We start from the raw sequence: 12,090 nt of genomic DNA, 5'->3' as shown, positions 1-12,090 counted from the left end.
TCAAGCGCTGTAAAAAGTGAAAAGAATCATTAAGGATTTGTAATTAGCTATACTCTGAAAACTGACTATTCACACGCAAAATGTACTCTGACCTTTCTTTTCCTTGGGCTGTTTCATAAGCAAGAACTTTAATTATTCCACAATGTCTTGACCAATAATCACGTATATGGTCACATCAAAGATAATATTGCTTTCAGTGTATGCATAAACAAATCTGATAAAAACTCTCCAGTGCACAAGCAAGCAACAACTACGCGGAGCAAAAAGGCACATTACCAAAAGTCCTCGACTAACACAAAATCTGCTCTGGCCCCGCTAGCACGGTCAGGGCAGGCTGCGACCTCTCCTCACGCGCAGCTTATCCTCACGCCAGGATGCGTCCAGTTATTCTCAACAACTGTTCGCTCGCTACCACTCGTGATAATAACATCTCAGAGTTTGTGTATGCACGCAGCAGCAGAATCAATAGCCAACTTGCCAAAAAAAGAAATCAACGTCCAACACATGACTCATCCAGCCAGATGACTTTCTTCCACTTCAAATATCAGGAACACATTCACGCGTCAATACCTTTGGGCCACATGGCCGTGTTATTATAACTGAAAGAGACTAAAATGCACTGAAAAGTTACATATATTGTTCATATAGAGAGAAATCTAGTTTATTTAAGTGATCCAGCCATTCTGATTGCTCTCCATGGTGTTTCCAAAACATTCCAGCGAAATGCTTTTCTTCCTCATTGATAGAACATGGAAGACGCTCTCCCGCTGTCTTCATAAAAATTCGAGACTAGCATATGTCTTTAGGATGTAACTATTCACATCTTCGAGGCATTTTCTTGCGTTTACCTGCTTGGGGCTGACTTTACTAGATATGATGTCTTAATGGACTAACAACATTGTAGCTGATATTGGTGAAAAAGCCGAAATCTACATTGTACAGAAGAAAAATACAGTAATTTACACTCAAATGGCGGTGTATTCTTTCAAAAAGTACTGTGTGATTGTGGATCAGCACCACCAAAAACTTTTTACTGTGCTGATAGCTGAAAGAATTTTTTTAAAAATCTTTCCTGGCAATATTCTGTACCTAGACATTCTTTGCCTGATGAAATAGACATAGAGGTCACGTTTAAGGAGCCCTCGCCGTGGGTCAGGTCGAAAAAATACCTATTTTCGGTTTTCATCATATTTCGATAGATTAGGGTTTTATTTAAGTACACTGAAAAGGATTTTGCTGACAATAATTTTTTTCGAGCACTTTAAGAGCATTTTCCTACCACGTGTGTTTATGTGCCACGCCCACTTTCTGTCACCCACTTTTATGCATACATTTTAGATCTTTATATCCCCTACATTGCCCGTTAGGGATTTTTTCACTCCCGAGTGTGTTGGCTATCCTTGGAATGCAACGGTCGGTATTCTTTTGTTTCTGCTGTTTGCAAACAACACCTGGTTAGCTTTGTTCAAGTGTGATTGCGAGTAGTTTTTATACTTACGTTTGCAGTGCTTATTTACAGATGTACTCACTTCTTTCACAGCTATTTACATAGAAGCTCGTGCAAGTTAAGCCTATACCTAATGTCCTCTACTGACGATAAGCCACGTCATGGATTGTGTCCATCACGAGAAAATACGTTGTGCAAATGCAATAGGGCTCAGGCAACTGGAGAATCTTGTTCTCACCAGCATTCTCTTCCTGCTGATGTTATTACAGCAATTCAACCTATTTGCAGAGTCTTGGTTCATCCTGACTGCATGGGCAGACACAGAACCCAAATGAATGTTTCAAAAGCATAATTTGGAACCCCCTTCCTAAAACTGTATTTGTAGGCATGCACACAATGAAACTAGCAGTTCATGATGCTGTTATTACAATCAATATGATCACTGGGCTGCAACATTGCGGTAAAATGAGGATAGCCTATGGAGACATGTCTGCATCTAATATGACCAAGAAAGCAAGACAAACATCCAGGAAGGTGAAAAAGAAGTTGGAAGACCTGCTAGAGGCCAAAGAAAGGCCATCATATGCAGCAGTGCAGTTTTAATTAACTGTAAGTAACAAATTTCAAAAGTTTTTTCTTTATAGTCAATATCCCGCAAACTAAAATTTTCAGTCCATCTGCCCCATTATATCAGAAACTATCATAGATAAATGAATGAAATTTTCAGTGACTCTGCATAACATAAAAATCCACCTCTGGTACTACATACATTAATATTTCCCCAATAGGAAGATCAAAAAAAATATTTTGTGCAGAAAAAAATTAATAATTTTTGTTCATAAATTTAAAAAAGTACTTCTTAAAAACTATAAAATGGATAAAGTAGATTTTAGTACAGTTGACTCTATTAGCATCATGTAACATACAGTAAAAATATTAAGATCCTGCGTCAAATAGTTTTTTTCAGAAATGGATCAAATACTTGCCGAAATTTACATGGGTTAGATAGGCGGGGTGTTGTCCCCTTAATAAAACTTTCGTAAAATAAAGGAATAACATGAACATCGCCCCTGTATAAGGTTTGTTTTTCTTGTTGCACTAACTTTTCTATTTTGCTACGCTACAGACACGTCAATTATATGAGAAAAAAAAAATCGGGACAGAGAATATGTTCACTATTATCAATCCCAAACGCTATATACATTAATGACAAGTCGGGTAATCAGTTTCCCTGACAGTATTTTGTTTTCTCATTCTGTACCGTTCACTCTACATGTAGAATCCTAGGATTTTGTTGTGGTCGACATGGAGTGACAGCAAGCATGCAGCATTCATGTCAACGAGCAGGCCAGCAGTAGGCCTTTTATTCCAATTTCCAGTGTCATCACCGTAACGCCGTTAGCTTCTAGTTGTCTCTTGGATGGAAACAAACTAAACGCTGACTTCATTTTCGTCCACGTTCCGTATAAAAAAGATTGACACGCGGACCTCGTGATTGGGTCATTCGCTGTGTGTATTAAAACGGGCGCTAATATTCCTGCTCAAATGTCATTACAGAGATTGAGTTTCACATTTTAAGCCTTCATTTTGCACAGTGGATGTCGAATTGTTCCATTACTCGTTCATAGCATCACCCGATGCTCGGAAAAGGTATTTTATAGTTTGAATAAAAATTAACCGGCGTCAAATTGAAAACAAATGAGGTTTTCTCTGTGCTAAACTGTACATGATGGAATGAACCACTCACATATGGTTGGACTCCAAACAGAGCATCTTGCAATTATCCGATGCGCCAAACACGAAACATTTGGTATTATTTAGGATTGTTTCCAATAAAAAGGCGAAAATCAGACTACATTGAAAAGTTTGGTAGTATTATGAAAAGAATAGTTGCTACTCATCATACAGAGGAGATGCTGAGTCACAGATAGGCACACAAAAAGACTGTAAGGGAATGAGCTTTCGGCCATCAAGGCCTTCGTCGGAGATAGAACATACACATGCTCACCCACGCAAACGCTACTCACACACAAATGACGTAGTCTCTGGCTGCTGAGGCGTTTGCGTGGCTGTGTGTGTCTGTCTGACTATGTGTGTGTACGTGTGTATTTCTGTGTGTGTGTGTGTGTGTGTGTGTGTGTACGTTCTATGGCTAAGACCTTGTTGGCCGAAAGCTCTTTTTGTTGCGCCTCTCTGCGTCTCAGCATCTCCGCTATATGGTGAGTAGCAACTACCGTTTTGATAATATTGTTACATTGTCATCTTGGATTTTCTATTGTTGAAAATTTTAATATTTTATCAATATAAGTGGGATGACTGCTTCTGCATTTTGATAAGATTTCTATTACAATACGTGTCCTAATAACATTAAAAAGTTTGTATCATCTTCTGACTGATTTAGGTATTAAGGAGAATTTATTTGCTAGTATAAACTATATCCCGCTCCCTACTTCTTTCATAGAACAGTGATCATACGGTTGCAACTGACGTTTACTTAAAATGCTCAAAGTGAACATCACTTCTAGTCAGAATGAGATTTTCACTCTGCAGCGGAGTATGCGCTGATATGAAACTTCCTGGCAGATTAAAACTGTGTGCCCGACCGAGACTCGAACTCGGGACCTTTGCCGTTCGCGGGCAAGTGCTCTACCATCTGAGCTACCGAAGCACGATTCACGCCCGGTACTCACAGCTTTACTTTTGCCAGTATCTCGTCTCCTACCTCCCAAAGCCATGTCTCCGCAGTATCCTTTCTTTCAGGACTGCTAGTTCTGCAAGGTTCGCAGGAGAGCTTCTGTAAAGTTTGGAAGGTAGGAGACGAGATACTGGCAGAAGTAAAGCTGTGAGTACCGGGCGTGAATCGTGCTTCGGTAGCTCAGATGGTAGAGCACTTGCCCGCGAAAGGCAAAGGTCCCAAGTTCGAGTCTCGGTCGGGCACACAGTTTTAATCTGCCAGGAAGTTTCATCACTTCTAGTGACGTCTTCTCTAGATAACTCGTTATTCAGCAGACAGACAACGCCTCACAATCTATTTGATATCCACTTTACTGAAAACTTAAATGTCTACAATGTTACTTGCTTATCTGAAAGAACAGACGTTATCGACGGTCTATAGTTATACGAAGAAATTCGAAATTTATTTAGTGACAGTGAATTGTTCTGAAATCAGCTGTATTAGGTAGATATGTACTATCTGTTTGGGACATGTTTGCCGGTGTGGCCGAGAGGTTCTAGGCGCTTCAGTCTGGAACCGCGCTACCGTTACGGTCGCAGGTTCGAATCCTGCCTCGGTCATGGATGTGTTCTGACCTTAGGATAGTTAGGTTTAAGTAGTTCTACGTTCTAGGGGACTGATGGCCTCAGCTGTTAAGTCCCATAGTGATCAGAGCCATTTGAACCATTTGCAACGTACGAAGATTTGTTCCGGAACGGTACTCGATCTCGGATGTCCCGCTTATCTCAAGCTGTATCCATAACCATTTCGGCTATCCGTGCATCCTCCCCGGCCGGGCACAAACCTCCACATGTCACATTGTCTATATAACGTCTGTTCTATCAGAAACGCAAATAAGTATCAACAGTGGTCTCCATTACACGTAACCTCATTTTCCGTGTGATAATTAATGTAGGGGACTATGGTATAGTGATGTGACATTGAGGTGTTGGTCGGTGTGGGCAGCATGCACGGATGGCCGAAGCGGTTTCTTCTTATTGAAGAGAGCCCCGTATGTGTATAAATAGCTGGATTTCGTTTAATTTGAGTTGTTTCCTTGTCAGAAGTGTCTTAACGTCTTTTTAAGAGACAGTCTCCAATCCTTCCGACCTGCTTACGTAAGCGTATAAAAGATGTGGAATGATTTCAAAGAGACAACATCGACGGCAATTGAGAGACATACACCACATAAATTAATAAGTGATAGTACTGATCCCCCATGGTACACAAAACGGGTTAGATCGCTGTTGCAGAAGCAACGAAAACAGCATGCCAAATTTAAAAGAATCTCAAAATCCTGAAGACTGGCAAAGTTTTGCAGAAGATTTAAATATAGCGCGTGCTTCAATGCGAGATGCTTTTAATAATTTCCACAACGAAACACTGTCTCGGACTATGGCAGAAAACCCAAAGAGATTCTGGTCGTATATGAAGCATACCTTCACTGCGCGATAACAAGGGTGAAGTCACAGATGACAGTGCCACCAAAGCAGAGTTATCAAACACGGTTTTCCGAAACTCCTTCACCAAAAAAGACGAAACAAATAATCCCGAATTCCAGTCTACATCTACATCTGCATATTCATCCATACCCCACAAGCCACCTGATGGTGTGTGGCGGAGGGTACCTTGAGTACCTCTATCGGTTCTCCCTTCTATTTCAGTCTCGCATTGTTCATGGAAAGAAAGATTGTCGGTATGCCTCTGTGTGGGCTCTAATCTCTCTGATTTTATCCTCATGGTCTCTTCGCGAGATTTACGTAGGAGGGAGCAACATACTGCTTGACTCCTCGGTGAAGGTATGTTCTCAAAAGTTCAACAAAAGCCCCTACCGAGCTACTGAGCGTTTCTCCTGCAGAGTCTTCCACTGGAGTTTATCTATCATCTCCGTAACGCTTTCGCGATTACTAAATGATCCTGTAACGAAGCGCGTTGCTCTCCGTTGGATCTTCTCTATCTCTTCTATCAACCCTATCTGGTACGGATGCCACACTGGTGAGCAATATTCAAGTAGTGGGCGAACAAATGTACTGTAACCTACTTCCTTTGTTTTCGGATTGCATTTCCTTAGGATTCTTTCATTGAATCTCAGTCTGACATCTGATTTACCGACGATTAATTTTATATGATCATTCCATTTTAAATCACTCCTAATGCCTAATCCCAGATAATTTATGGAATTAACTGTTACAGATGCTGACTTGCTATAATGTAGAATAACTACGAATATGAGAAACACAGAAGTAGATATACTCGGTGTAGCAAAGCAGCTTAAATCACTTAATAAACGCAAGGCTTCCGGTCCAGATGATATACCAGTCAGGTTCCTTTCAGAGTATGCAGATGAAAAAGCTCCATATTTAGCAATTATATACAACCGCTCGCTCACAGAAAGTTCCGTATCTAAAGACTGGAAATTTGCTGATGTCACACCAATACCCAAAAAGGGAAATAGGAGTAATCCGATGAATTACAGGCCCATATCACTAACGTCGATTTACAGTGGGGTTTCGCAACATATACTTTATGAAGTACCTCGAAGAAAAGGATTTACTGAGACATGGCCATCACGGGTTCAGAAAATATCGTTCTTGCGGAACACAACTTGCTCTTTATACTCATGAAGTAATGAGTGCTATGGACAGGGGATGTCTAATTGATTCCATATTTTTAGATTTTCAGAAGGCTTTCGACACCATTCCTCACAAGCGTTTTCTAACCATATTGTGTGCCTACGGAATATCGCCTCAGTTGTCCGACTGGATTCGTGATTTACTGTCAGAAAGGTCACAGTCCGTAGTAATACACGGAAACTTATGGTGTAAAACAGAAGTAATAACCGGCGTTCCCCATGGAAGTGTTATAGGCCCTCTATTGTTTCTTATCTATATTAGCGACATGGGAGACTATCTGAGTAACCCTCTTAGATTATTTGCAGATGATGCAGTCATTTACAGTCTTGTAAAGTCACCAGATGAGCAAAATGAATTGCAAAATGATTTAGGTAAGATCTGTGTGGTGCGAAAAGTGGCAATTGACCATGAATAAAGAAAAGTGTGAAATTATTTGATTGAGTACTAAAGAAATACGCTAAATTTCGATTACGTGATAAGTCACACAAATCTGAAGGCTGTATTTTCAGCTAAATACTTAGGGATTACAATTACAAATAACCTAAATTGGAGCGATCACATAGATAATGTTGTGGGTAGAGCAAACCAAAGACTGTGATTCACTGGCAGAACACTTAGAAGGTGCAACAGATCTACTAAAGAGACTGCTTACAGTACACTATTCCGCCCTATTCTGGAGTATTGTTGTGCGGTGTGGGATCCGTTTCAGTTGGGACCGACGGATGACATCGAAAAAGTACAGAGAAGGGCAGCTCGCTTTGTATTATCTAGAAATAGGGGAGATAGTGTCACAGAAATGATACGTGAATTAGAGTGGCAATCGTTAAAAAACAGGCGTTTTCCTTTGCGACGGGATCTTCTCACGAAATATCAATCACCAGTTTTCTCCTCCGATTGCGAAAACATTCTGTTGGCACCCACCTACATAGGGAGAAATGATCACCACGATAAAATAAGAGAAATCAGGGCTAGCACAGAAAAATTTAAGTGCTCGTATTTCACTCGCGCCTTCGAGAGTGGAACGGAAGAGAGACTGTTTGAAGGTGGTTCATTGAATCCTCTGCCAGGCACTTAATTGTGAATAGCAGAGTAATCACGTAGATGTAGATGTAGGTGATTCCTCTCCTGCGTTTGAGCTGAAAAAAAAAAGTGATTAAGGCGCCGCTCGCAATAAGCGGGATATCCAGTCTAATACTAATTTCCATACGTCACTAACAGACAGTGCATCTGCAATTAATGCAGCTGATGTCAGAAGAATTCCGCAGTTTTACTTTGAATATTAATAGAAGCTATACTTGGTGAAATCCCTGTTACTGCTATCGTCAGGGCAGCGGACTGTTAATTTCTGAGAGGTATATATTCAAAGAATAAAAACGAGAGAGCTGATCTAGAGTAGAAAGTCTGGTTTAATATCTGGATCAGAAATCGCCATCGTAACAATATCGTGACGATCCACGCACCTGTCTGTAAACACTGGTATTTAAAAACCACTAGTTAAATGGTCATACATACACTCCTGGAAATTGAAATGAGAACACCGTGAATTCATTGTCCCAGGAAGGGGAAACTTTATTGACACATTCCTGGGGTCAGATACATCACATGATCACACTGACAGAACCACAGGCACATAGACACAGGCAACAAAAAATGGTTCAAATGGCTCTGAGCACTGTGGGACTCAACTGCTGTGGTCATTAGTCCCCTAGAACTTAGAACTAGTTAAACCTAACTGTCCTAAGGACATCACAAACATCCATGCCCGAGGCAGGATTCGAACCTGCGACCGTAGCGGTTTTGCAGTTCCAGACTGCAGCGCCTTTAACCGCACGGCCACTTCGGCCGGCACACAGGCAACAGAGCATGCACAATGTCGGCACTAGTACAGTGTATATCCACCTTTCGCAGCAATGCAGGCTGCTATTCTCCCATGGAGACGATCGTAGAGATGCTGGATGTAGTCCTGTGGAACGGCTTGCCATGCCATTTCCACCTGGCGCCTCAGTTGGACCAGCGTTCGTGCTGGACGTGCAGACCGCGTGAGACGACGCTTCATCCAGTCCCAAACATGCTCAATGGGGTACAGATCCGGAGATCTTGCTGGCCAGGGTAGTTGACTTACACCTTCTAGAGCACGTTGGGTGGCACGGGATACATGCGGACGTGCATTGTCCTGTTGGAACAGCAAGTTCCCTTGCCGGTCTAGGAATGGTAGAACGATGGGTTCGATGACGGTTTGGATGTACCGTGCACTATTCAGTGTCCCCTCGACGATTACCAGTGGTGTACGGCCAGTGTAGGAGATCGCTCCCCACACCATGATGCGGGTGTTGGCCCTGTGTGCCTCGGTCGTATGCAGTCATGATTGTGGCGCTCACCTGCACGGCGCCAAACACGCATACGACCATCATTGGCACCAAGGCAGAAGCGACTCTCATCGCTGAAGACGACACGTCTCCATTCGTCCCTCCATTCACGCCTGTGGCGACACCACTGGAGGCGGGCTGCACGATGTTGGGGCGTGAGCGGAAGACGGCCTAACGGTGTGCGGGACCGTAGCCCAGCTTCATGGAGACGGTTGCGAATGGTCCTCGCCGATACCCCAGGAGCAACAGTGTCCCTAATTTGCTGGGAAGTGGCGGTGCGGTCCCCTACGGCACTGCGTAGGATCCTACGGTCTTGGCGTGCATCCGTGCGTCGCTGCGGTCCGGTCCCAGGTTGACGGGCACGTGCACCTTCCGCCGACCACTGGCGACAACATCGATGTACTGTGGAGACCTCACGCCCCACGTGTTGAGCAATTCGGCGGTACGTCCACCCGGCCTCCCGCATGCCCACTATACGCCCTCGCTCAAAGTCCGTCAACTGCACATACGGTTCACGTCCACGCTGTCGCGGCATGCTACCAGTGTTAAAGACTGCGATGGAGCTCCGTATGCCACGGCAAACTGGCTGACACTGACGGCGGCGGTGCACAAATGCTGCGCAGCTAGCGCCATTCGACGGCCAACACCGCGGTTCCTGGTGTGTCCGCTGTGCCGTGCGTGTGATCATTGCTTGTACAGCCCTCTCGCAGTGTCCGGAGCAAGTATGGTGGGTCTGACACACCGGTGTCAATGTGTTCTTTTTTCCATTTCCAGGAGTGTATAACGAATTGCCAAGATATTCTGTTCCAAACGGCTCTGCTGCCTTGACGAGTAGAAGAGATGTAAGACACTGCTGTGGCAGCGGTGAGTTAAGCATTGCTATAATTGTGGTGAAATACGTTGAGCGAAATGGGAAGTGTTACTTCTTGAACATCTTGACCTAGCGCTACCAAGCTCATACACCAGTATTCCCATGCCTGTGGTATAGGTTGATTAACAGTTTATTCATTGCGAGCTAGTTTTTAGTATTTTCAGGATGTACGAGTAAAAAAATTCCTGCATGTGAAGAATGGTATCACTAGGTGATGGATGTGTCTAACGTTCTTGGAGGTTTTCATATGGAGACTATGTGTGGACGCAACACTGTGGATGCCAAGGAGATGGTGGGTTCCGTGACAGAAAGCAAAATGATGAGATGTGTCTGATTAACTTCTTTTACTCAACTTTTATTCCAAATGCAAGTCCACATCAATATACAGTACAAGTCCGTATAACCGGTATGATAACAAAGACTGAGAGACGCCGTTTAGACTTGACAGACCGAAGTGAACTAACAGACAGACTAGACTAGAGCCACAGTCGGGAAACTCTATAGGGCATAAAACTGCAACCTGCTGAATCAAGTTACTACCGACTAGCGTCTTGGAGCGCTAGAACGGCTTCAGCTGTCAAAAGTTTTTTCCAGTTGAAGCGATGTTAGCGCTCCAAGCGACTGGTATCTAGTAACAGAAGAACGGAATGATATAAACGGAGGCCTTGCTATTTTTAATAGTTTCCTTTCAATATTTCCCAGTCACTGAACGTGGCGGTGACTTTTCCAGTAAGAAAAGGAAACTGTAATAATATTCGAAAATCGTTTAAGAGCGAAATTAATTGTGGCCCGATGTTTTCAAGTTCAAAAGGAGTAGGTTAAGAGAATATCCCCGTCCTCGGTGTACATTCTGAATTCTCTTTGCGCCAATTGTACTTCATTTCAGAACTTTCTTTGCGGGTTTCAGACTCATTTTAATACATACAAAAACAGGCAGCTTTTTACAATATTGGAGGTCTTTTATTGCTGCTACAACTTATAGCGCCACAATTAACTCCGAAATACTACCTCATCTGCGTTTTGAACGTGCTTCTACGAGGGGCGTTCAGAAAGTATGCTCCGATCGGTCGCGAAATGGAAACGACTATGAAAATCCGATAAAGCTTTGCACAGATGTGTTGGGTAGTGTCTCTAGTATAACCCCAGTTAGCATCACGTCGCTCTTCTCATTTCTGAGCTCGCAGTGAGTGCGTAAAGATGTCTAGAAAATAGTGTCTGCCGCCAAGTACGAGGGCCTGGTGAGAAATTTCGCCTGAAGCTATGCAGCTAACATTACATAACTGTCGTGCTGTTTCTTCTTCAAGACAATTCTCAGCCGCATTCTGCAGGGGCAATGAAGATGCTCCTGCATCGTTTTCAAATGGAAATGTGAGATTACCCACAATACAGTCCGCAATTGTCTCCCCCTGGGTTTCATCTCTGGTCACATGAACCGCTGTCTTTGAAGACAACATTTTGACACAGACAACGAGGTGTAGGCCAGCGTGGAGAATTGGCGGAAAGCACTGGCGGCTGCCTCCTATGATGAGGCTATTGAAAAGTTGGTACAACGCTATGACAAAAGTCTAAGTCAGAACGGCGACTACGTAGAGAAGTAGCTGAAAGGTGTAGCTAATTGTTACAAGTAAAACATTTCTGATGTTCACTGTGGTTTCAATTTGGCAATCAATCGGAGCTTACTTTCTGAACGGGCCTCGTACATTCCATACACACATTACACAATCGCTTCACAGTGTTTTTCTTTTCCTTTCTTTAAAAAAAATTCTTTATTCATCAAAAACAATTATTATACATGATAACCCACCACCTGAAACATTAATGGGTTCTAATTACATAATGTGTTAGTTAACAAGCAGCATTTACTTTTCTTTTACCTACTTAATCTTAACTACAGGATGGAAAGCTAGCTGCTCTATGGTCAAGCCTACTATTCAGCCTAATGTACTATCTACTCTACCAAGCTACATCATGCAGCGTAACAGGTGTGCCAGAAAAATACAAACCAACCAACTCTTGGCCATGCTCACCGAGCTAACCCCAGTGGACGTTCCCATGGTACA

This window comes from Schistocerca nitens, chromosome 7 (assembly GCF_023898315.1).
Source record: "Schistocerca nitens isolate TAMUIC-IGC-003100 chromosome 7, iqSchNite1.1, whole genome shotgun sequence".
NCBI classification, from domain to species: domain Eukaryota; kingdom Metazoa; phylum Arthropoda; class Insecta; order Orthoptera; family Acrididae; genus Schistocerca; species Schistocerca nitens.
Note: the sequence above shows the minus strand (reverse complement) of the source record.